At 40.9% G+C, this 17697-nt stretch overlaps 1 long non-coding RNA gene across 4 annotated transcripts; it reads left to right on the top strand.

Annotated features, from left to right (window-relative positions):
- The first annotated feature begins 13489 nt into the window (after positions 1 to 13489).
- LOC147755078 (uncharacterized) lies at positions 13490 to 17222 on the top strand. Of its 4 annotated transcripts, none has more exons than XR_015329953.1 (3): positions 13490 to 13768; positions 14534 to 15558; positions 15690 to 17222. It is a non-coding gene; the product is annotated as an uncharacterized LOC147755078 (long non-coding RNA). The 4 variants fall into 4 exon arrangements; XR_015329952.1 differs by having other exon boundaries at positions 13490 to 14646; positions 15043 to 15558; XR_015329951.1 differs by having other exon boundaries at positions 13498 to 15159; positions 15352 to 15558.
- Positions 17223 to 17697: the final 475 nt, after the last annotated feature.

Below are 17697 nucleotides of genomic sequence, written 5' to 3'. Positions count from 1 at the left end.
GATTCCCGCCGTGCCAGACACAGGGTCAGAAATGATAGGTACACTACACCCACCGAAAGTGACATTGACAGTTTGCCTAAGATGTCCATTTGGTCCTGGTATGGTGAGATATAATGTGAAACTGGAACAGGAACACGTTCTTAGAACGCCTGTAGGATTTCTCGTACCTTAAATGTGCCCGCCTCTAATGCACATAGACAAAAGCCTGGTACGAGGGTGGTAGTTGTAGCCTCGACGCATTGATCATATGAATATCGAGTCAAACTGAGGCTCTTAGAGAAACGCCAATAAAAGACTGTGCTCGTTACTATATTAGAAAACGAACGCTAGCTCGTGTTGTACGAAAATGAGCATCTTTGGATTTGGCACTGTTTATGCAGACTATTTTCTCTGTCATCTATAATCCATTTCTTCAAAGACTAGCTAGACCTTTCATCATCGTCAGCTATATCAGTGTGGACACGTATCTGATTTACGGTAAAAACTCGCTGTTAGGAATCGGAACCAGATCCTAGCAGGATCTGGTTCCGATTCCTGACGCCGTTCTTCCAGTTACCGCCTTCCGAACACCTTTGTGGGTCACGAAACCAACCGTGAAGAGCTTCATATAGATATATAAATCATAGATGCTTCGAATTCTACGTCCGCTACCCCCGATACGAACTATGATATTATTATACATGGTTGTAGGTGCGAATAATAATACGTACCGCTACGATCTTAAAGTAGTAGTCTTCTAAGACTGTGCGCCTTGAAGAATCACTAGCCAGCGGGGTCCTCGAAAAAGGTTCTTTGCTGTCACAAGGCCTTACGCGACGAAAAATACAATATATATATACAATCTACAATTCATACGCTTTGTTCACGATGCTTGGTTGCATTAAATGGCCGCAATAGTCTAATTGGCGTGGGCAGATTTGAAAATGGCCGAATACGACAGACGGTTCAGTGGCTGTTGTCCTGCGCTCGTCAAAAATATACTAGAAAATAAACGAACGTAACTAAGTTTCTAACTGCACTTAAATACCCTTTCGCTCCACTAGGCTCAGACAAGGCCGCTCGTGCTAGCAATATTATTAACAAGCCAATTAAAGACTGTCAGGGTAAATGAAGACATTAAGCGTCGTAATCTGCAACACCTATTTCGAGATCGTCTCGGCACCTCTTTTTGCATAACAGCGTTTAATGAGGGGTAATCCAATGGTCCAAATCTACGGCTGTTCATTTGAATCTGTTAAATCTGAAAATGAAAGGTCGATTCCCCACTTTACTGCACAGCGATATCACCTCCTGCGAGAATACTCAGTGCCGCAAATAAAAGGAACAGCTGTGTGTTAATGTATCTATAGCGTGTACGTAACAGAGTGGCGTCGCGTGTACCTACATACAACATGACAGTACAACTTCCACCGGAGCCGCCATCGTTGTTCAGATTAGAACACAGGGAGGGGGCAGGAGATGGGGACCAGCACCGATAAACTGGCCCATCGAAAGCATTTCAGAACTAAATCGAAACCATTGGCACCTCGGCGATCAAAAAGCTGCCACCGACCCGATTCTATCGAATCGACGGCGTTTGTAATAAATTGAGCAGAAAATTAAGACATCATCATACATCATCATCAACAGTATCACCATGGCCGTCGTCGTCATCATCATCAAAAGCACCAACAACGTATTGGTTGTTTCATTAGCACTATCGAGCCGCGTCGACGAATTGACCAAATGAAATTATTTTTTTCCCCTGCGCGAAAATTTCTTTTACTGCTTTTGCGGGGGGCTGTCCATGTTAGGCCTGCTGGGCGCCGTCGCGTTACTAACAACCACCGGCCAAGCGGACAGCCCAGATCTCCAGTCTTCTAGCTCTGCATAGCTGTTGTGTACCGGCAGCTCTTAGCGGTCGATTGGTCATACGGGGCCCTACTGTTGCTGGATTACGTTCGCCTATTGTGCACACACATATATAGATACATGCAGTAGGTTGCCTGTGGACGACGTACCAAGTTGAGTGTCAGCTTCAAACCTCTTCTAATTGACACGTATTTATTGCTAACATCGATCCATATCTTGCAAGAAAAACATAAATACTCGACCCTATAAGGCCAGAGCGGAGTTGACTAGACAATTGGGAAGATTACACTGTAGCACGATTGAGTGTCGAGCACGTGCACACTGTGAACGAAGCGGAAACCGAAGAAAGTTCATGTAGAAGTTAGTTGCGCTAACAAAAATTGATCGTTTAAGAGCGTTTAAAAGAGCCATAGCTATTAGTTGTTTTGCTACAGTCGAACTTATGCAATCAATATTTGTATACGTGTTATGGATAATTGGATCGTGCTTCGAAGCTCACGTGCACCTTCGGTATCAGAAACCAGTACTAATACATACAACAGATGGGAACATTGCTATTTAACACTGTCAAAGGCGAAGAAATCGTGTTGATTTGATTGAAAGCTGACCAGCCGTTTTGTTTTACGGAGCATCCCTGCCCATGGTTCTGCCCATCGGGTCTTTGGTCAAGTTCACGAAAAGCACATGCCTATTAAGTAAACGAGATATCTTCATTACATCATAAGAGTTAACAGAGACCCACGATCATCGGTGCGTTTCGCATGCACTGATATTATACGTTATGCAATATATTAAAACTTGAATTTTATTAACAGAGAAAAATAAGTAGGGAACTTAGCGACTTATTAATTACTATGCAGCCGACATTACATTTGAAACAATAAGACATCGCCAATCTTGAGACCAGTATATAAGCTGAAAAGATACATTATATATTCTATAATGATGAAGGATCTGTTGATCGCCTGTGAACAGTGACGAGAAAGGGGTGCGACTGTTTTTAGGTCTAGTATGGAGCCTACTCTTATCATAACCTGTTGTTAAGCGGCGATAACGAAAAGCTGTTAAAGCTCGACTGAATATAGTCTTCTAATGTTCACACGAACACCTTCATATTTTTTGAGCTCTACGTTTTTTCCTACTTCTAAGCACTGCTTCACAGCTAAGCCCCTAGGGACAAAGTGAAGTGTATTCACAACCGGTTTCGAACCGAAGCCCCAGCGCCTGCAGAATCGTAAGAAAGCTAAATTAAAGCACGCAGACGTTGGTATTATGCCCCGTTAGAGACAGTTGAACCTAGCTTATGAACCTACAAAAATCTATCAACATGTTAATAGCATCGATACGAATCGAGAATTACTTTATCGAAGAACCCTAAGATATCGCCCCATTAATTAGGACCAGCAAGTTCTGCTTTATCTCGCTTTCAGAAGTTCTGTAAGTTATAACGTGAATGTCTTAGCAGGTAAGTGTATTGATAGCTAATTATAATAAAGTTGATATTGTTGAATCGCAAATACACAAAAACAGCGCTTGTCTAACGGGTGTATTTTGCACGATGTAAAGTGGCGAAGACGCGAAACAAGACAGACGATACATCCAAGTAGCTCGGTCTCATAGGGACAAATTGTCTGTCCAACACTAGGCCGCTGAGAGGCTTAGGTTTTCAGTCGCAGCGCCGATATCAATCTCGTTTACTGACTTTAATTAATTCACGCCAATTTGAAGTAAAGCGTTAAATTAAATGAAATCATCTCATCTTCTATTAAGGCCTTATTGTGTAAAAAGGCATGATGAGGAAAAGGCCCTCTTCGAGTAAAAACAAGTAGCCGACCGTCAGCCTAAATTTCATGCGGATAATTGGCAAAACACCTTGGCTTTCCCAGTGCGTGCAGTTTCAATGAAGCTAGATTAGCTTCGAGAGACCATATCGACATACGGTGAAAAGCTCCGCTCACGACGACCCAACGACGTTTGGCCGCCAAGCGTTAGCAAAAGACGCCCATCTTTTGACATTCACCGAAACTTATACGCCACAAAGCCACTTTCAGCTACCAGCATGCTAGATTTATATATAATCATTCTCTAAGTTCATTCCGTAAGTTAGGACAACTTTAGACAGTGGATCAAATTTCAGCCCTAACCCCAAGCCAGTTTATCCTACGAATGTCCTAGAAGTCCCTAACGCTGTAATACCTTGCAAATGGATTTTGCGTACTCGACCTAGCAGTTGAACCGGTCATCTTCAGTAAATTCCAATTGGGTCGTAGTGTCATCGTTGATTAGTTCGACTCACCTTTTTTTTCTCATCGTTTGATCTGGCTATTTTTTTTTTTCGATTGACTTCTGCGGTTTTTTGAGATCCTTGCGCTTGCCGAAGCATGCGTCCACTATCTCTGTCGTGCTAGCGGCGACCACCCCTTCTTCTTTTTCTTAATGTACAGGCGGTTCAGTACGGTTGAGCCCTGCGAATCACGTTGACCGTTCGCGCGTCGTTGCTGCTCCCATCGTCGCGGCTGCCGCTGCTAATTCGGTCTTTTTTTTGGTATTATTTCGTCCAACTCGTTGCGGCCGCTTGTCGACCTACGGCAGCCGAGTGATTATTATTAAGACGTCTCACAGTCAGCCGGAGCGGCTGATCAGAGCTGCCTATTTGCTGCCGTTGTAGCGAGCAAAAACCGACAGCAATAGTGGCAACGTTGGACAACCAGGAGAGTGAAAATCTCCTACATGAAGACGAAGAAGGAGATCACAGAATAGCGGCAGGAGCGTCATCATCACCATTGCGCGGGGGGAAAGTTTACTGAAGAGAGGAAAGAGGCTGAGAAGGAGCGAACGGACCGGGTGAGCAGACGAAGAAGCTAAATAATTGGATTCCGTACAAAACAAATTAAAAATTAGCACCTAAATTTTAATAGAGAAAAGCCGACAGGATCGCCACGCCTCGAAAAATAAGGGGAAGATGTAAAAGAGGAGGCACAGATGGACGAAATTTCGTCTTCTGCTTCTGCTGCTGCTGGCATCTTAAAAGAGTGTGCAGCGGCCGTTCCTAGACGCGTCCCTGCAGCGAACGTCATCGACAGATAAAAGAAAATTGACGACGGTTTATCTGTACAGTGTATGCACACTCGGTTTCGCACACTGCGATGATGCATGTCTTGATTGACCCAGGATCGAACATTCCATTGACAACAACCGGTGATTGTGATGCTTCTAGCCATAAACGATCAATTGTCCATACCGTAATACCACTCGTGCGTTGTTTGCCTAGCTTACTAACCATGGGAATCAGCTTCGAGTTTTTGAAGGTGCCTACGTTTTTTTAAATTATAGTTGAACAATCTCAAAATCCTAGACTGAATTGGTACGAACATTATAGTGGCAAACGACGCTTACGAGGTTAGGACGCTAGGAGGAGATCCTGAACAGCGGACAGAAAAAAACAATTAAAAAAAAAAAAAAAAAAAGCTACCTACTCCTAACACGTTCGTTATGGTGCATAGTTACCATATTAGACGTACATTCATCATATGAGCTATTTCTATAAATAATATAAAGCAATAAAATAACTGCCTGAACATTGAACTTCATAGCTATAATAATACCTATGTCAGGTTGTTCCTCGAACTTTACTAAAACAACCTTAGAGCTTCTTTGCTCGAAAGTGATCGTAATGAACATTACATTGTAATAACTAAAGAACCTTTTTATCATTTCCTAGGATTAGAATGTTTCTTCCTAGGCAGGGAAGAGTTCAGTGGGAAAAACTCAATCGGCCAAATATGTAGCTTCTTAATTTTGATATATGATAAGTTAACGACATCGAAAACGTGTCCGGTAAAAATGCGAAAGTTTATAAAATAGATTTTATTGCAAACAAAAAGGGGCTAATTAAGCTATCTCTTATATTCGTGTATCCGCTGTCAATATATTATAAAGGTCGCCTTCAATGACGATGTCTTTTTTTGATATATACGATGCGATGCTCCTACAAACACTTCAGACTAAAACACTAAAACATCGTTACACGTGCGTATTCCTCATGACCGGCCCTCGAGTGTCTCACAGCTTTTTACAATACAGCTTTGGACGTCACAACCACGGAACCCGTGGGGTAAGCGCTGGGCTTCGTAGTAACGCAACCGCTAAATGTGTATCTCCTCGGTATCGATCCTCACCACGCATACTTTGCATGCAGTTCTTTGTGGGAAAGATACACGCACTTCGAACATGCGAAGCCGGTTATATACGTATTTTCTGTTCAAACTGTTTTTGTTTGGCTGGAGCTGCTCTGTACTGTTATTGCTTTTCGGGTCTCAGATACCATATATCGCACATGATTATTTCAAATTCACATGTCTTACACTGGTCGCACATAGTAAAATCGATTTAAAGCGTTCTACTTTAGCGTTAAAGATACGCCGAAAAGTAGATTAAACTGGTTCTACGTAAACATAGGCAATGTGTTGTGTAGCGTTCTCCAAAGCCCGTTGGAGCGTGTGGATAAACCTGCGCTTTTCTGAGGAAGCCATGTCAAATTTATAGAAATCGCAAGATTTTTAATGCTACGATTAAACTTACCACTGAAAATACAGGTCGGGAGAACTGTCATAACTGAAATAACATAATAAGATGTAGCATGCATGATATTTCGAACAAGATAAATGCTGGTAAAAACTGGTTCTAAACTCACATATAAGAGAAGTACCTAGTGAAGCTACACAGATCTGTGTTTCATCGATTTCTCTTGAGGCAGAAGTTTGGCAGTGCCATGCCGTATGCCGGTATTGCACACTCATAGACGTCTGATGTGCTGCGCCTCGAAATGATTGTACCTATCGTGATTTTTATGTGTGAATCCAGTGGAAAACGCCATTATTGCCATCTTAATATGTTTACATTCACGTGCGTGTAACACTCAGCTGTACTCAGATCATCGACCCTGGCGCCCTCCTAAAGATCTGGGTGAGGAACTGTGATTGTTCATTCATACCGTATACTCGTACATAGATATACGCATAGTACATCTACACGGATTGGGAAGAAGAGAAACGGAGCGAGAGAGGGAGAGCGAGCGGTGAGGTAGATAGATATCCACCTATCCAGATGCTTCCTCTACCAATAATGGCGGCTGCGTCCGAATCAGCAGTCAGCAGATGTGTTAATTACCATAGGAAGAAGATAAAGAAGACATCATCCGCCGCTGCAGCAGCGGCATCACCTCCATCACCCAGCATAGCAACGGCTCGACGGCCATCATCCCATATCGACGGATCAGTTGAGGAAGAAAATACCTCTAGTCCGACTATTGCCACCACTATACTTGCATTAGCACACGTAGTATGTACATGAGCGACGCAGACAGAGGAGAAGAGAAGCTGCCTTTCGAGCCTTCGTTCGGCCGCGACTGCCAGGCCACTATGGCCTGGTCCTGCAGCACAGCCATTTAAAGCTGCCCTATTAATGAATGAATACTCAGTGAAGACTAATCAGAATCAGGACAGTGAGAACGAACAGCGCAGAAGGGGAAGAGGCAGAACAGGGAAGCCCATCTGGACGAGGTTGATCACGACAGCACCGGCAGTAGGAGTCGCATCAAACAAGAAGAAGAAGAACACGGAATAACTATCTACGACCAGCCTCACTTGATCATTCTCTCGGTGTATTACTCTGCAACTACCACGAACAGCCACGGATCATTATTGGCATAGTCATCATCACCAGCAGCACTGCCGTCGCTACAATCGGGACTAGTTTCATCGATGTAGTAAAGAATTTACTATGACTGCTTTAAAAACAAAGTATATCTGACGACTAGTAGCGTAATTCTAATAGTCATATTGACATTCACTCATTCAAAAGCTGAAGAAATAACAACAACGATGATGACAATGATCTGCAGATGGGACTGTTGTTAAAAAAATGTAAGGCTTCCAGATTTGACGACAGCGTAATCTGCTGCAGATCTCTTCGGAAACGGTTTCCCAGCCCAGGATTACTCAATGCACGCATTAAGCTTCGATTCGTTGGAAATATTTCTTGGCACTAGCTACGTTGTCTTGAAGTAGTTCGCCGCATACGAAGTAAACACGTTATGATTAAAGCACTGTTTTCCTGGATTGACAAATCCCTGTACTAACAAGCAGCAAATGAAAAAGGCCGCAAAAAAACAAATTCATACCACAGTAACGAACAGCCTGCACTGTTCGAGATAGTGATATTACTTAGTCGATTAAAATCACACGGGGTAATTTTGTTGTCAAATATCCTACAATTTAGACATCAGACATTTATTTTCGAAGGGTGTGGGAATTGTCGAAAACGTTGCCTAGTAACATCTACACCCTTGACAAGTCTCATCTCTGTAAAAATATAGCGAGCCACGAAAGACTAACACATGATACGGCCGGCAAAAATTCTCCTCTACGTGTATTCAATTTTAAGCCATAATTTGTTGTGCGGTGAACTTATATTCTACGACACGAGCCTATTTTCGCTCTCTGCTTGCGCAAAAAAACGATTCGAGCAAGTTCGGCAAGTTAAACAATGCTCCTATAGACGTTGTCGGCCTTGAACAAATTCTATAACTAGCAGGCGCACAAATATATCTAAGTATACAGTGCTTTACACAGCATGGACATTTTTTTCGCCTTTCGATGGCAAAGACCAATTCGTTGGAGGGCTCTGCCAAGGTTGAATATCGAAAGATAAGTGGTACACCGTTCAATCTGGGAATATTTCTATTCATCAACGCGCTGTGTTTTCGGTCCCCCGTGGATGGCACGATCTCGTCGTGTTCAGCTTCGATGTATGGGAACTTCCATACATTCCTACTACGATCGCTACGTTCTTGATCCCAACTCACGCCTAGCTCTATTGAAAAATAGCCGTTTGTAGTTTATATGGACGAAAGCGGCCAGACGGTTTTCGATTCGGGTACCACCTATATGAACGAGTGCGTACGCCTATGCGTATGTAAGTATGATTATAAGCCATTAACAATTGAGACATTCAACAACAATGGTGATGTAGGCGCCACTAGTGGGATGTACGCTCAATCGGACAGGGTGTTCAGAGCGATGCTGGGTCGAATAGTGAGACACGCTTGTCAATGGAGATCTATGGGTTCCTGAATGAGCTGTATGAGCACCGTTATAACCTTCTAAGGAAAGGAGAAAAACAGAGCACTGCCTCAACGAGGTGTAAAATAGGTCTCATCATTCAGCCTCGAATAAAAGCATCCATTATTGCCTCAGACAGCTCATTTTGATTCCCTTTATAAACAGAATGGTATATATACAGAAATGGTGCAACATTCGAGCACCTTAGCCTTCAGTTGCATTATAACATCTGCAGAAATGTTGTTGAAGTTTTTTTTTTTTTTTTTTGGAAAAAAATAGTTACGCAATACGGGCGGATTTAGGCGCATACGCCAAGAGTCTACTGCATTCATCTTTAAGCTTACCAAGAAACGTACGTTACCGCCCAAGTCCCACAGTCGAGATCCCCGAATCGATTAAAATTCTCAAGTTCGTGAAGCGGGCGTCAACAAGGAAGGAGCTCAGAGTAATTGATCATTTAGATCTAAAGGAATAAATAATAGGGGAAAAGAGACTGGCTGTAGATCTTGACAACCACTTAAACGTTAACATAATTCAACCATCATGACAGCAAAATAAAGATGTGTTAGATAAAAATCGATCGTTGCAATGTTTCTTTTTAAATGTATTCTGATATTCCAGCTGAACTAAACGTTAACGCTGACCGAGGCAGACGTTAAGCGTACGTCCGAATGAAGATCAGGCAGCACGCTAAGTGATGCCGGTTAATCTTTTTAGTGGAAATTGAATCTTCGATCGAGAAACGTCTCGTAGCGAAGGAAAATGTTACGGCTTTCAAGGGCGCACCGACGGCCATGTAACTACAACAGCACCTCTTACCTATTATAGTACGTATCCTTTGGAAGTAGCGCCACATGCAGCTTTTATATAGAATGGGCAAAGAGTGTCACAATAATTATTTTTTGAACTACGTAGCCTTTCAGGCCCATTGACGGCCCCTCTAGAAGCCTGCGGCGTAAGTTGTCTCCCTTTTACCTACATCATGGGTCTAGCAATACGCTTTATCATAGAGTAATTCGAAAATTCGTTACTGTTAGTGAGCAGATGAACCATACATCGATCTTATTACTGGGTTTTAATCACATTTACTTTTAGTTTACGTTTATTCCGAGATTTTTTGTGGATCAATAACTGAAGCTTTATAAAGGTTGAAAATTTAGTAATGTTACAGTACAATTTGAAAGAAACTAAAGCAAGATATTGTATCTTTTGCGTGTTCGATTGAAGATCCATGCTACTGCAGAAATGTACAAAAATAGGTCGTTACCTATTTGTTGAATGATGATACGCTGAAACAGGTTTCTATTCGGATTTATGTTATTGCATGCGTTAGCCTTTGATGCACGCGGTACTACTAATCGAAATTTGCGCTACAAAAACAATGATCTAATTCGAAATTAAATTTCAGTAACTATTATGCTTGATGCAAACTTCCTCTTTCTTGCCTTTTATTGTTGTTATAATTTGGAAGTTGAGATTTTTTGGTCACACATAAAAATTGTCGTAAATAACGTTGTAGGCATTAGATAGCACTCTATGAAAGCATTAAAGGCCGCCATTTACGCAACAGTAAGGCATGTTACATAAAAATGTTTTACAAAGCATTTAGAAGCACATTAACGTAATAGAACTGTACATTTGCCAAATGGTATCGACTACCGGCTCCCTTATATCGTTGCCGGCAACTACTCTCCACCGTATTGTGACAATAGGGTGCCTGGTATGCGTTTTCGAAGATTGGAGCTATCGGTGTCTTTCGAGTCTTTTAGGTGGCGCGCTTTTCAAATGATCGTTCGGGTAGAGGTGGGTGAAGAAATTCGCTTATTGCATTGCTACGCGGCAGAACTGAAGTAAATCTGTGGCAGTTAAAAAAAAAAAAGACTTCCACAGCGGATTTTCATCACTTTGCTTTTCCGCGTTTTGTCCTTAGGGCCGAGTTCGTCGGTGTATCTCTTCAAGGTAGCCAATCCATGCTGGACACGGCGCTGCCCCATAGCGGATGTCCTTTATTGTTGATATACAGAGAACTATCTGCCATCGGGCTCAATAAATCGCTCATGGCTGTTGCGAACAGCAGCAGCAGCAGCAGCAGCAGCAAACATTGATTATCGTTTTGCGACCACCATTGTGGCTTGCCTAAAGCGTTCAGGCTTAACAGCTTTTTCGTGTAGAGCTGAATAAAGGGGTTGAGACATGCGTGACAGGTGACACTGTCCCGATAGGGCCTTTTGAGCACAACTGAGCCATTTGTACAAAGGAAAAAATTTTGTGCGATCCAATAGTCATATACAGAATAGAGAGGCATAGAACTGAAACTTTAAGTTATCCGTTATTACGTACAACACATCTGCTGGTAACTGTTAATCGAAAACGGTCTTCTGCAACTACTAGACATGGCACCCTATTAGCAGTCCAAATCAGGACAGTCTTTAGGGATTCACTTTCCTTACAGCCCGAGGCTATTTTATTCACAAGATAATTTTAACTCCATGAACTTTCAGGCTGGAGCACTTGCCCGTTGGGCTTTGCTCTTACATTATTGTTAAACTGCTGCTATCCAGCCTAACTCAAGTCAAATTGAAATATTTTCTCTATGCACCGCAGTACAACTTTATCAAAATTGTTCTGCTGCACCACTCCGACAAGCACCTCGTTACAAATACTCTGAGGGTTCCATTGCAACTATTTGGTTGTAGCTCTGCTATAAGCGGTTTTTTTTTTAAATGTTACATTATTATATTCATCAGGTTACCTTGCTGTACGGTGTCACTTATTTGTTTCACTGTACAATTCAGTAATTTCTCCTTGACTACTACTTCCGGCTCTACATTCGTAAGAAATGACCTGTTACTTCGCCACCTTCACCCGCTGTGCTTCGTCCTAGAGAAAATCTATGCATCTTAAAAAGTAAGGAATACGAAAATATAAACACTGCTTACCAGAATGCTCAATCTCAGCATTGAACCTAATGTAAGTTTAAGCCTATTTGTATGGAACTGGAAAACCTTGTACTTTTTAATTTGGTTATTTCATAAATCGCTAGGTGTTGCAGAGGTAACTGCTGCAAAAACCATTTTTTTCCTCGGTTTGCACAAAAGTTTACCCATCATTTACTTTATAATGTCAGTATTTCTTTATCAAATAAGCCCCGCACATACAAAATCGCAAACATCTTTAAAGACGCTTTCGACCTGGTAGGCACATTAGCCTTCGACCATCCTGAGATACAAGCTCCTACTCGCTTAGGATTATTATTATTATTTTTAGGCTATTCACAGCGTTTTCCTGTTAAGTTGTAATTCAAGCTACCCGACATGATGCGATTGACGATGTCTTCGGTCCTGGCTTTAAGCCGGCAGGTTTTCAGCAGAAGCGCGAAAATCCGCAATAAAGCAATGTCCGATACTTGGATGGACTCCTGAACGCAGACTGGCATGGAAGCAAGCCCCTCTCGCTGGACGCCACCGTACTAGGCTCGTACGTAACAGCCAGCAGCCGGTTTGCATGAGAAAAATTTATAATATAAACATCAATGTAAAATTCACAGACGGCCAATATAACGACCGCACCGGCAGGCGTTTGTTCTCGAAACTGCAAAATAACGTTTACAGGTTCTGCCCATGTCACACTTGAGAAAGCATCGTTTCCTATTGTGGATACTTACTCGAAAAGGTCGTTCTTCGTAAATTTATTTTACTTTGTCAAATTTTTTATTACCACAAAATCGTCCTTTAGCAAATAGACGGAAACCAAATCCTAGAAATTATATAACTATGACCGAACAAAAATATCGATGGTGGTCCAAAAACGGATACACTGTTCGTTTAAAAATGCGAGGTAACGCCTTTAAACATGCAAGATTGGATCAAAAAAAGAAAAATCCAGTGAGACTATATGGTATGGACCTTTTCGGAACGTTGGATCTATCAACTTTGGAAATTCTAATTGGCTGGTTTTCTTGTTAACAGCCATGTTTTTGATCAAGATAGCAGTGGCTCTCGTATCATAAACAAAAACGTCTACTAATCGATTGATGATGTTTTTGTGATAGCTTAATAAGATTAGAACTAGGTGGGGCAGACCCAAAATAAGATGCAGACACGTTTCGGCAGAAGCCAATCGTCCGAAACCATTACCTAATGGCGGAAGTCAAATTCAAAACATTCATACAACCTAACGATAACACAAGCTCAAAAACTATACATTCATTCGAATTGTTTATTATAGTAGAAGCCTGACCAGAATTTTATTCGTAGTAGACGCTCAAAACAGTGATCTATACTATTAATGCCGTTACTACCTAGTCTTCTTCTTTTTTTATACTAGTCTTCTTCTTTTTTTCTCAAATTTATTTTATAATAATTTTAATTTAATTATTTATTTTTCTGAGTTTATTTGGTAGTCCATATGATTTGCTCATGTGTCTCGTTAAGCGCTTCATTCTCTAGTTGCTTTGTCTGAATAAATACGTACAAGCCTTAGTTTTCCTCGTTTTTTTTTTTTTTTTTTTTCGACGATAACGTAGAACGTAGTATATACCTGTGGATGGAAAAAATTTAGCTTCAAATGGCGAACAATATTCTCGAATATCGAGTGGTTAGCACTGCTCACAGCGTTCTAATATCGTGCACGAATGAACGCATTTTGAGACGATTTCGGGACGTTCGAACGATGTCGCCGAACGCCAAAGACTTGCCCTGACACCCACGTCCTATCCCATTGTTTTTCCGACAAAGCTAAGTGAACAGCAGCAGAGTCTAGTTGATCGAGAGTAACGCTTAGTAGGTTTCTGCCAGGTACTTGCCAGCCATTGAACTCACCGCAACAGGCGTCTGTATATAACAATGTAGTGGTTTCATTTACAAATTGGATCGTTAATTCATATCAGGCCGTCGTCTGTCGCCTACCATATGACTATATATAGTTCGGTTTGCCTTCGTGTCAGGGTGTTTGCCATGAGAGCAGTCAATACGGAATAGGGATGTTGATGCTGCCGCTGTGTGTCTATTATGCCAAATAGCTCCCTCCATTGTCGACTCGATTTCAAAGATGATAACGCTATCCGTCTTGTGTCACCACAATATAACGATGTAGCGATAAAATTGATAATTTTTAGCCATAGGATTCGCCCACTATATATTTATACGTGCATAGTCCTCTTGAATCAGTGTTTAATTATAATTAATGGGCATTCATCGAGATTTTAATGAAATATATTAAATACGCGTGCGTAGGGACAGTTGTTTTTTTTTTGGCTTGGTAAGCGCACCTTGCTATAGTTAGGTCGTTTTTAACACATCGCTGAAGTGGTTTTTCATCGTAACGATCCATGCTTCATTTGCAGAGTTTTTACCAATTTCATCTTTGGTTCCACGTCACATTTGTGCATTGACCATTTAGAGAAAAAAAAAAATAGATACATTTCATTTGGCTGATTCGTAAACAACAAATGTGTTCCGTAATAATTATATGTTTTTTTCCTTATCATCCCTGCGCGATAATGGAATATCTTCGGTGGGATCTATTCGTCATGGTACGACATCTCCCTAACATTGACAAAGGTGGTCTTCTCGGATCGATTTTAACCCAAGAGTAGTGAACGCAATCAGCCATTGTAAACCTACAACAGTAGCTCGTTTTAGTGAATGGAGGACATAAGCACACATTTAAGAGTGTATGTAAGCCAACATAGATATATTGTTTGTAGTTGATGAGCCTGTGGCCTGACTCAAACCTGATATGTCGCTTATAATTGATTCGATATCAAGGAACACTGCAGTGCTATTTCGTAGATGGCCATTCGAAACAGCAAATCAATAGACAATAAGACATTGCAGCACTCAAACTAAATCTTTCGCTATCTGTACGGTACTGAAAAAGCTAATAGAACGATTATTAATCGCGTACCTATTTGATAGATTTTCTATTTACATGACAAAATGATCAAACAGGCCCTAAGAAGTTATGATTATTGGGATAGGATTCGGATTTTAGAAGTTTAGCTGACCTTTATGTTACTTGAACGGTACCCCTACTCGCTCTCTGACTCTACTGCTTCATTCTCTCGTAGGTCAGTCAATAAGGTCGACATGTAAAATTTAAGCTTCGGCAAGTTACGCTTGCTTGAGTTACACTGTGACAGAGGGAATTTCGAAAATTAAATCGATAATGAAGACTCCAAGTTCTGGTAAAGATTGTTGTCTTGTACTTGGAATTAGCATACAAATTTATCCTAACGTGTTAACGGCTGGGAGGTCGAATGTTGTGAAACTGATTTCTATTCAATGGTTGTTACTGCTGTGACTTTAGACCTATCTAGGAGGAGATGTCCTGATCTGCTCTCGAATTTCACGGGTGGTGCTGTTAATCATTGTTTCAGATGGCTGGTTCTTAGCGCAAAACGGAATGTACCTGCGCCCGGTTTCGAACTAAAGCGCCTTTAGCCTGGGCGCCCCTAAGCTTAGCAAGCACACACAGCACTTCACCGGGTAGAGATGCTACTATTAACCTATTCTAGGTTTATGTGACGCAGCGAGAGCTGTGCTGGCGCCGGCTATGTGGGCAAGGGTCGTTTATTCGATACACGGTATGCGTGCAAAAATATTTGGCATACATGTTGGCTGTTTTTGATACATAAACAATAGACTTGGTTCGTAGAATTAAATTTGAACATTTAAAAACAGTGAGTCTCACGACTTTTTTTTGCCTATTTCGCAGGTAAATTGCATAAACGCTGAATTACTTTTCATGGAAAATAAAATACCTACATGAATGTCACATATGAGGAGTGTATTTTAAGCAGGCTCGAAAAAAGCTCTGCTAAGCTGGCGATACCTTCAGTGCGCCTAATCAAGAAATAAACTTAAGACCATTGTAGTCAATTTTTGTGCCCCAATGACATTTAGGACTACTAGAGATACGAAGTGGACTACTAGAGAAGATACGTTCATACAACGGCCAGCAGTGCCAGTATGCTTCTGACGTTCGTCTGAGGAGTTACTGGATAAGAAAAGTGTCTATACTATTTCATCAGTTTATGCCTAGCTGCGAGCTTACTTGTGAGCCTTATTTTCGCTGCACGACTCAGTGGAACCCGGGATATGACCGAAGGCAATGCGAAAACACTTTCGAATTTATCCTCAGGTTTAAACGAGCAAACAGGTTGCACGAAGTCGTTTCGTCCAAGTGGAGATAGGTGGTCTATGGTACTGGAATAAGCTGGCGTTATCCGCTTAAAGGCATGCATAGATGTAACTCAGCTTCTCGTACTCTTTTCAAAAGCGTTCCTCTATGGATTTTCATTCCCTCTTTTGAGGGTGTTCATAAACTAATGATATACGTTCGCATGGATCTTTTTAAGTTCATGCAATTCATTTATATCGCATATACTAACTACAGTCTTAATGAATGTAAACACCTCCTCATAATGGTGTCTATCGGCGTCAAACTAAAATACACATAATGATTACGTTCTAACGGCGATGACGCGGTGCTACATAGACTTGCAACAAGAAACCAAACTGAGTAATTTGCTCTATTATCGTTCATTCATGAGATATGACCTACCTAGTCGGATAAATTACAATCAACTTCTATCTAAAAAATCTGAAGCCCATTTTTTCTGGTGTAGAACTTCTGGTTTTTAAATAGAAATGAAATTGACAATGTATTTGTACTGTAAGTTACAAGTTCCGTAATCAGACATTGTTATTACACAAATCTGTTCCAAAAAGTTGATTTAATGATAAATGTATTGTTTTTTACTAAATTGATTGTCTCTTAAAACAATTAAGACCTTTCTTTTTTTTTTTTTTTTTTCTCTCAAAATGGGTGCAATCACACCTGGTGCAATCAGTTGAGCGGAAATCTTCACAGCGGAAAAATTAACATATGGAAGATCGATGTAATTTTTTCGATGTTCGTCGTGAAACTTGAGAAAGAAAGATGAGTCAAAATAAATAAAATGTTTTTATTTATTTTGACTCATCTTTTATTATGTGAGTATTATTCTACATGTGACTCGAACCCCCTTTATATCTATATGGCACGAAGTATTTATCTATTTATTTTACACGGTGTGTAAATGTACAGTAGAAATTATGACTGTATAATATATGTTATAATAAGTGCTTTGTTATGTAAGACTGTCGTTGCAGATTTATGCATTAATTTATCTGATTGGCGGGGATTGATAGAAATTTTGTACATATCTGGGCGCTTCGCAAATAAAACGATGAAACGTGTACTTTGCGAATCTTACAGTGATTATTTTAGCTCGTTTGTTATTTTTACTTCCTGTCGGGTTTAGCTGAAGTTGCGAAGAATGAAAAATTTACCTTGGCCTTTTTTGTATATAAATGTCTCATATACTTCGGTTTTATATACATATATATGAATATATATATATATATAATATATAAGCTGAATGGTAAACGCCGACCGGATATTTCCGTCCGATAGATAGGAGCGCCGCCTAACGGCCATGCTAATTGCGAATTGTCGTGCAAGGACTCGGTGCCAGTGTTAAGAATGCCTATGTTAGCTCATCTGTCTTAGCTCAGTTAAACGCTGAACGTTTAACTTTCTAAGGAATTGGGATTGCGTACAAGATCATCTGTACAGCTCCTAAATTAAACAAGCTGACTGCTGTTCCGATTGGTAGTTCGTGTATGTTCTCGATGGTGATATCCGCAAACGTTGATGCCCTCGTTGTCATTAGCGTTAA

Source organism: Varroa destructor, unplaced genomic scaffold, assembly GCF_002443255.2.
Source record: "Varroa destructor unplaced genomic scaffold, Vdes_3.0 BEIS01000006.1, whole genome shotgun sequence".
Lineage (NCBI taxonomy): Eukaryota > Metazoa > Arthropoda > Arachnida > Mesostigmata > Varroidae > Varroa > Varroa destructor.
This window is presented reverse-complemented; position numbering and strand designations above follow the sequence as displayed.